This window comes from Triticum dicoccoides, chromosome 5B, assembly GCF_002162155.2.
Source record: "Triticum dicoccoides isolate Atlit2015 ecotype Zavitan chromosome 5B, WEW_v2.0, whole genome shotgun sequence".
NCBI lineage: Eukaryota > Viridiplantae > Streptophyta > Magnoliopsida > Poales > Poaceae > Triticum > Triticum dicoccoides.
Genome location: NC_041389.1, coordinates 470,687,119 through 470,695,763, shown reverse-complemented (window position 1 = coordinate 470,695,763; position 8,645 = coordinate 470,687,119).

The window sequence follows — 8,645 nt, the reverse complement described above, 5'->3', positions numbered from 1 at the left end:
GTAGGGTGATCCCTACGATCAAAGGTGATCGGACAGGCTGACCATGGGTTGAACTTTGGGGTGACTGGCTCCGTTGCATAGACGTCCTGCAGTGCTCGCTTTCGTTCCCGTTTGGGAATGTGGGTGGCGTAGATCATGTTGACCGTTTTAACCTGGGGAGGAAATTTCTTCTGTCCCCCCATGTTCAGACGCCGGGGCTCCTCGTCATCGTCGCTGTGCAGCCCCTTGTCCTTGTTCTCGGCATTTATTTTACCGGCCTGTTTGAACACCCAGCAGTCTCTGTTAGTGTGGTTTGCTCGCTTATCCAGGGTGCCGTGAATTTGGCACGAGCGATCAAGTATCCGGTCCAGACTGGATGGTCCTTGATTGTTTCTTTTGAACGGCTTTTTCCGCTGACCGGATTTTGAGCCACTGAATCCGGCGTTGACTGCCGTGTCTTTAGTGTTGTCGCCATTGTTGCGACGCTTATGTCTGTTGCGCCGTGGCTTGCCCTTATTGTCATGGACATATGAAGTGCCAGAGTTTATTGGCGTGGTGCTACTGCGGGCCAACCAGCTGTCCTCGCCCGTGCAAAAGCGGGTCATGAGTGTCGTGAGGGCCGCCATGGATTTTGGTTTTTCCTGGCCGAGGTGTCGGGCGAGCCACTCGTCACGGATATTATGCTTAAAGGCTGCCAGGGCTTCAGCGTCCGGACAGTCAAGAATTTGGTTCTTTTTAGTTAGGAACTGAGTCCAGAATTTTCTGGCTGACTCTCCGGGCTGTTGGGTAATGTGTCTCAAGTCATCGGCATCCGGTGGTCGCACGTACGTGCGCTAGAAGTTGTCGAGGAATGCGTCCTCCAGGTTTTCCCAACTGCCAATGGAATTTACCGGCAGGCTATTTGGCCAGTGCCGGGCTGGTCCTTTGAGCTTAAGGGGAAGATACGTGATGGTGTGTAGATCGTCACCGCGGGCCATGTTAATGTGGAGAAGGAATTCTTCGATCGATACTACGGGGTCTGTTGTGCCATTGTATGATTCAGTGTTTATGGGTTTAAACCCTTCTGGGAATTCATGATCCTTCACTTCGTCAGTGAAGCAGAGAGGGTGTGCGGCGCCTCTATGCCGGACTATGTGGCTACGCAGTTCGAATGAGTCTGGTTGGCTATGTTCGGCCCGGCCGGACTTGTTGATAGTGTATCCGGCATGACGATCATCGTCATGTGTTGGGGCGCGCCCACGCGATCCGTAGATCGATCTTGGCTGTCCTGCCTTATTTTCCAATATGTCTCGCAGGTCCTGCCTATTGCCCTGGGCCGTAGTGTATTGGCGTAGGGGTGCGGTCTGGTATTCGAGCTGATACACCATTTTATCCCGGCCACGAGGTGGCCGGTCAGCCGCGTGGCGCTCGAGTCCATATTCCTCGGCTGCCAGGACTTTAGTCCATCTGTCTGTGAGCAGATCTTGATCAGCTTGGAGCTGCTGCTGCTTCTTTTTCAGGCTCCTCGCAGTGGCCATAAGCCAGCGCTAGAAGCGCTCCTGCTCTATGGGGTCCTCAGGCACGCCGAATTCGTCGTCGCCAAGGCTAAACTCGTCATCGGAGGGGGGCATGTAGTTGTCCTCCTCCGGGTACCCGTCCGTTGCCTGTTACCCTGGGCTGACCTGCCCGTCTTCCTGTTCGGCCTCCTTGAAGGCAGGCTGATCGGGGTTGTATTCATCTTCGGCACCATCCGGATTGTTTTCGTCTGCTGTGCCGTATTGCTGTGGTGGGGCTTGGAGCGGCGCCGATGACGCCCATGCTTTGCTTTCTTCCTTGAGGGGTTATCCTCCATTGCCTCATCGCCATTGGTTTCTTTCGGAGTGTCCACCATATATATATCATATGAGGAGGTGGCTGACGAGCGCCCCGTGGGCGGTGGTTCCTGTTCATCTCCTGCATCATCGTCCACACCGTTGATGTCTTCAGAGTCGAAGTCAAGCACGTCGGTCAAATCGTCGACTGTGGCAATGAAGTGGGTGGTGGGTGGGCAACGAATTCCCTCGTTGCCTGCTTCCCACTCGAGCCGGACATAGTTCAGCAAAGAGTCTCCTGACAAAGAGAGAGACTTTAACGAGTTCAGCATGTCGCCAAAGGGCGAGTGCTGGAAGATATCCGCAGCGCTGAACTCCATTACCGGAGCCCAGCCAGAATCGGCGGGCTTGGGGGCGGCGGTATGGGGCCTACAACCGGACACGAGTCCAGGGGTCCGGAGACACATGATTCCTTGGGGGTGAAGTCTGTGTTCAGCTCTACCACCGATGAGTGTGCGGCCTCCGGGGCGGGGTCCACCCACCCGTCCTCGGACGACGCAATCTGCCCTGGATTTAGGTCCGAGGCTCCTACAGGTGTGATATCCCGAGTATTGTCCGATAGCAGGTCTAAGCTGTGCTCATCGTGACTGTTCGGCGCTCCTGGCGCAAGCCTGAATCCGTTGAAGATGAAGTCTCCGCGGATATCGGCTGTGTTGTTCAAGTTTCCGAACCTGACCTGATGGCCAGGGGCGTAGCTGTCGATCTGCTCAAGATGGTCGAGCGAATTGGCCCGCAGTGAGAAGCCGCCGAACACGAAGATCTGTCCGGGGAGAAAGGTCTCACCCTGGACCGCGTTGTTGTTGATGATTGAAGGAGCCATCGAGCCTTGCAGCGGTGACACAGAGGAACTCTCAATGAAAGCACCAATGTCGGTGTCAAAACCGGCGGATCTTGGGTAGGGGTTCCCGATCTGTGCATCTAAGGCTAATGGTAACAAGAGGCAAGGGACACGATGTTTTACCCAGGTTCGGGCCCTCTCGATGGAGGTAAAACCCTACTTCCTGGTTGATTGATCTTGATGATATGAGTATTACAAGAGTTGATCTACCACGAGATCGTAGAGGCTAAACCCTAGAAGCTAGCCTATGATGATTATGATTGTCCCTATACGGACCAAACCCTCCGGTTTATATAGACACCAGAGGGGGCTAGGGTTTACAGAGAGTCGGTTACAAAGAAGGAAATATAATATCCGGATCACCAAGCTTGTCTTCCACGCAAAGGAGAGTCCCATTCGGGCACGGGACGAAGTCTTGAGTCTTGCATCTTCATGGTCCAACAGTCCGGCCAAAGTATATAGTCCGGGTGTCCGGATACCCCCTAATCCAGGACTCCCTCCCCAGGAGGGCGCCGGCCTGCACAGTGTCCTTGTTTCCTCTTTGGTGCAAAGGGGGCAAGCACAGGCGCGGAGTACCGAGGCATCAAGCAAAGGTTACCATTTCGGTGCAACGAGACCAAGACCAGCAGAGCGGCAGGACGGAGGTCACCGTGGAGCCCAAGACGGCGTCATCGCCAGTGCCTTAGATGTTCCCCTATTGTTGGCTCCCTTTCCGCTCAATATTTGGGAAGAGGACCAGGGCCTCTATATATAGAGATAGCCACCACAGTGGAGAGACATCATCTCATCTGGATCTCACCTCGAGCCAACAGAGACGGAGCAATTCCTCTCCAAGCACACCACCACAAGAACACCCCTCGCGAGGCTGTTCTTCCTCTGTACTGTTCATCATCAGCCCCTGAGGCAATCCACCACACCACACACTAGATTAGGGTATTACACCACAACGGTGGCCCGAACTAGTATAAACCTCGTGTCCCTTGTGTTGTTCATCATTTAGCTTAGATTCACAGCAAGGCGTTGGGACGTGGATCGGTAGGGGGAATATCTTCGCGCGCACCCCAGAGTTCAAACCTTAAGGGTTTTTCCGGAACCCGATATCTGACATTTGGCGCGCCAGGTAGGGGTGCGCCGGAATCTTTCTTCCACTGTTCCGTGTTCGATCGTTTGTCGCATCCATGGCTGACGCTCGCCGAGCTCGCGCCAAGCATCGGGCTGCCCTCGCCGCCCGTGTCGCCTAGACGGCTCCCATCGGTGGGCCTCCCCGTCGTTCTCCGTCGCCTGCCGCCAACATCGCCACCGGCCCGCCGGGGAACGAGCAGCAGGCGCCTTCAATGCATCCCTCGGTGCGGCGGGAAGGCCGCACCGCCTCTCCGTCGCTGACTCCAGCTGGTTCGTCGTCGTACGCCCGTCGCGCTCCCACGGACGCGCATGCCGCATTGCTCCTAGCACGCGAGCTCCTTCACTACCGCCCCGTCGACGACCTTTACGAGGAGTGGCTCGCTCGCATCACCAGGCTCATCAGCACCGCACGGGGCTCTCCTGTGCCGTCCCTCTCGCTACCTCGCCCCCCGTCTTGCGTGGGTGATGCAGCTCAGGAGGCGCCTCCGCCATCTCCTCCCCAAGAAGGTGCCCTGGCTCTTGCGCGCAGCCCCAGGACGAGACACACCGCGTCCAGCGCCCGCGCGACAAGAAAGGAGCTGCCAAGAAATCCTTCGTCCCCAAGAAGGTGCTTGCGTGCTCCCTGCTCCAACACGTCATGACCGCATCCCTGCACCAGCACGTTAAGACCCTGGCGGCGGCGCGTGGGAATCCCCAGGAGCAAGCCCCGCGTCTGCAAAGGGCTCTGGTGGCCACTGCAGGCGGCCGCGCCTTCACTACCGAGCTAAGCTGTGTCACCTAGTCGGGCAAGTTCAAGCCGGATCTGCCTCCTTGCTACGACGGCACTACCGACCCTGCGGAGTTCCTGCAGCTCTACGAGTTGGGCATCGAAGCGGCCAACGGAGACGAGAAGGTCATGGCAAATTGGTTTCCCATCGCGCTCAAAGATGGTTCCCGCACCTGGCTCCTGAACTTGCCTCCCAGCACGATCTCCTCTTGGGACGAGATGCGCACCCGCTTCATCGCCAACTTCCAGAGCACTCGCGACCGTCCTCCAGTCGTGGGTGACCTGCGCCACATCAAGCAGCAACCTGGAGAGACCCTGCAGAAGTACATCCAGCGCTTCAACAACGCTCTCCTCAAGATTCCCAAGGTGACTGAGGAGGCCATCATCTCAGCGTTCTCTAATGGCGTCCGTGACGTCAAGATGAAGGAGGAGCTGGCAATCCACAAGGATCTGTGCACATCTCTGGAGCTGTTCAACCTGACGACCAAGTGCGCAATGGCTGAGGAGGGGCGCCTCTCCCTTCTCGAGCTCCCAGCTGCTGACCCAGAAGAGAAGAAAGCCAAGGCCAAGGATGTGAGCGCAAAGGAGCAGCCGTGCTCGCAGCAAAGCCAGACATGAAGCACGGCAGGGACCAGCCGGAGTCGTCCAAGGGAAGCCGGTACTGCGTGTACCACAACCTCCACACCAACAACACCAACAAATGCCAAGAGCTCAGGGCCGTGCGAGAAGGACGTATCGGTCGACGCCCCGAGCGCAATGATCGGGGCTACGGTCGAGGAGGAGGAAGAGGTGGAGGACGATGGGACGACCGAGGCCCTCGCCAAGGGTGGCGTGACCGACCTCGCGAGGACCGCTGGCAAGACCAGCCTCGCGAGGGGGCTTGGAGGGATCAGCCTCGCGAGAATCGCCCGCAGGACAACACAGGCCTTCCTCCTCTGCCGCCACCACCAAGAAGGAATGACGACCATCATCAGGACGAGGGGGCTGGGGGCTTCCAGGAGCCGCGGGCTATCGCTTGCATCCTGGGCGGTGCCCAGGCCCCAGCCTCTCAGCGCATCTTCAAGCAGTTTGCTCGCGAGGTGAACGCAGTCCTTCCTAAGCTCGAGGCCATGCGCCCTCTCAGGTGGTCCACGTGCGCCATCACGTTCATCTTAGCGGATCATCTCAAGTGTGCGGCTACAACCGGTGTCCTCCTAATGCTTTGTTCCCCGGTCATCAGCAATGTGCAAGTTACCAGGACCCTCATCGATGGCGGTGCAGGGCTCAACGACCTGTCCGTCGAGACGTTCAACAATCTCCAAGTGCCATATGACCAGCTTCAGCCGACAAAGCCTTTCTCAGGAGTCACTGACGGCTCCACCACCCTGATAGGGCAGGTCCGCCTCCCTGTCACCTTTGGACAGCGCAAGAACTACCATACCGAGCTCATCGACTTCGATGTTGCCCACATTCACCTGCCATACAATGCCATCCTTGGGGATCCAGCCCTGGCCAAGTTCATGGCAGTGACTCACCATGGATACAATGTGCTCAAGATGCCGGGAAGCGACGGGGTCATCACAGTCCCCTGCGAAGAGAAAGATGTGGTGTGCTCTCTCGAGCATGCCTTCCAAGCTGCATCAATCGAGAACTGATACGTCTCCAACGTATCTATAATTTTTGATTGTTCAATGCTATTATATTACCCCTTTTGGATGTTTATGGGCTTTATTTTACACATTTATATCATTTTTGGGACTAACCTACTAACCGGAGGCCCAGCCCGTATTGCTGTTTTTTTTGCCAATTTCAGTATTTCGAAGAAAAGGAATATCAAACGGAGTCCAAACGGAATGAAACCTTCGGGAGCGTGATTTTTGGAACGAACGTGATCCAGAGGACTTGGAGTGCAAGTAAAGAAGCAGCCGAGGCAGCCATGAGATAGGAGGGCGCCCCCCCTATAGGGCGCGCCCCCTGTCTCGTGGGCCCCTCGAGCAACCACCGACGTACTTCTTCCTCCTATATAAGCCTACGTACCCCGAAAACATCCAGGGAGCCAACGAAACACAATTTCCACCACCGTAACCTTCTGTATCCGCGAGATCTCATCTTGGAGCCTTCGCCGACACTCTGCTGGAGGGGGAATCAACCATGGAGGGCTTCTACATCAACATCCTTGCCCCTCCGATGAGTTGTGAGTAGTTTACCACAGACCTACGGGTCCATAGTTATTAGCTAGATGGCTTCTTCTCTCTTTTTGGATCTCAATACAATGTTCTCCCCCTCTCTTGTGGAGATCTATTCGATGTAAACTCTTTTCGTGATGTGTTTGTCGAGATCCGATGAATTGTGAGTTTATGATCAAGTTTATCTATGAATAATATTTGAATCTTCTCTGAATTCTTTTATGTATGATTGAGTTATCTTTGCAAGTCTCTTCGAATTATCAGTTTGGTTTGGCCTACTAGATTGATCTTTCTTGCCATGGGAGAAGTGCTTAGCTTTGGGTTCAATCTTGCGGTGTCCTTACCCAGTGACAGGAGGGGCAGCAAGGCACGTATTGTATTGTTGCCATCGAGGATATCAAGATGGGGTTTATATCATATTGCTTGAGTTTATCCCTCTTCATCATGTCATCTTGCTTAATGCGTTACTCTATTCTTTATGAACTTAATACTCTAGATGCAGGCAGGAGTCGGTCGATGTGTGGAGTAATAGTAGTAGATGCAGACAGGAGTCGGTCTACTTGTTGCGGATGTGATGCCTATATACATGATCATGCCTAGATAATCTCATAATTATTCGCTTCTCTATCAATTGCTCGACAGTAATTTGTTCACCCACCGTAATACTTATACTATCTTGAGAGAAGCCACTAGTGAAACCTATGGCCCCCGGGTCTATCTCTTATCATATTTGCTTCCAATCTACTTTTATTTGCATCTTTACTTTTTGCATCTATATTATAAAATACCAAAAATATATTTATCTTATCATACTATCTCTATTAGATCTCACTTTCGCAAGTGGCCATGAAGAGATTGGCAACCCCTTTTCTTGCGTTGGTTGCGAGTTCTTTGTTTTTTTGTGTAGGTGCGTGGGACTTTTGAGGAGCCTCCTACTAGATTGATACCTTGGTTCTCAAAAACTGAGGGAAATACTTACGCTACTATTGCTGCATCACCCTTTCCTCTTCAAGAAAAACCAACGCAAGCTCAAGACGTAGCAAGAACCCAGACAGCAAGAATGAGAACCTTCCCGAGGCAGTTCCTATGAAGAAGAAGACATCACCCCGCTCAAGGCCTTAGGAGGCAGGAATATCCGGAGGCACCGCGCCAGGATCTGTGCCCGTCCAAGGGGCGCCTCCCTCCATCGCATAGGAAGGTGCACCCGGTGCCCTCCTCTGGCAAGGCTCAGGGGCTCTCTCCTGGAGGGCCTCAGACCTTGCCAAGATCACGAGGGAGGTGCTCGGGCACCACTTGGAGGCGTGCTTCGCGGCACATTTCCCTCAGAAAGGCATGAGACAAGGAGGGCCCAACCCTCAGGAGTTCATCACCAACATCACTCAGGAGCTGCAGGAATCGAGAGTCATGCGTGGCAATCGCCGCTTGCCGAGCGTAGCTTCCCATACAGGCGAGGATGGCGGGCTGCGCGTCTGCATCGACTACCCAGGGCTCAACCGAGCCGCGTCTCAGGAGCGTTTCAGGCCTTCACGCGTGGGACGTTGCGAGGGTCCGGCATGCAGCTTCGTTTGCATGCCTTTCGGCCTGCCGAATGCGGCTGCTACTCACCAACGCCTGATGCGGAGCATTCTGGAAGCTTAGGAGGTCAGGCATCACGCCTTCATGGCGGAGATGGTGATGGACCTTGAGGAGCCACCCGGAACCCCAGAGCCTCCCGAGGCTCAGGGATCCGAGGGCTCATGAAGATCGGCTTCTTCACCGCGCATCGTCAGCTGCTCCAACACCCGCTCTGCAATGATATCAGGTGACATCTTTCGAGTTTCATTTCAGCTGGGAGCGCCCTCAGGGCTGCATTATTCCCAGGTCGCGTGGGTCCGTCCCCGCGGCATGTATCCGTTTTGCTTATGTCGGGGCGCCCCTCGGGCTGC